The sequence below is a fragment of the Penaeus monodon genome, chromosome 32 (genome assembly GCF_015228065.2).
Source record: "Penaeus monodon isolate SGIC_2016 chromosome 32, NSTDA_Pmon_1, whole genome shotgun sequence".
NCBI lineage: Eukaryota > Metazoa > Arthropoda > Malacostraca > Decapoda > Penaeidae > Penaeus > Penaeus monodon.
Window position 1 is genome coordinate 31,425,685 of NC_051417.1, and position 467 is coordinate 31,426,151.

General features: G+C 28.5%; 1 protein-coding gene across 1 annotated transcript in view; it reads left to right on the forward strand.

Moving 5' to 3' along the window:
• LOC119593326 overlaps positions 1-467 on the forward strand; it is a gene marked incomplete in the record, with an annotated part of 7,803 nt that overhangs the window by 6,448 nt on the left and 888 nt on the right.

The window sequence follows — 467 nt, forward strand, 5'->3', positions numbered from 1 at the left end:
CCTGGCCGTTGGAAATTCATGTTCTTGTCTACTTTGCACTAAACAAATCCCAAGTTTTACAATTTACAGACCTTTGTTTCTCTCATTCATAATTTTTCGTCTTTTTTTCCTTTTCTTTCCTCTTTTTTACAATATTCTATGTCTATTTACACAATTATCTTCCTTTTTCTTTTTTTTCTGGTCTGTGGGATGTTTATCTATTTTTTTTTTATCTTATTTATCCAATAATAATTTTCGTAATTCCAAAATAGTTTTATCCCTGGATTTTTTATCCATAGTATCCCTCCTCTTATCCCTGTCCTTAGGATAAGTGTTTTAGTTGATGTTGTTTGTCAATCCATGAAAAAAAGTTTATTTAATCTTGAATTAATCTTTTTGTTACCAATAGCACTATTTTTTTTCCTAATCGTAATTTTAATGGTTTCCTGATAAAAAAGATTTTTGTTTTCCTGTATATCGTAGAGCTG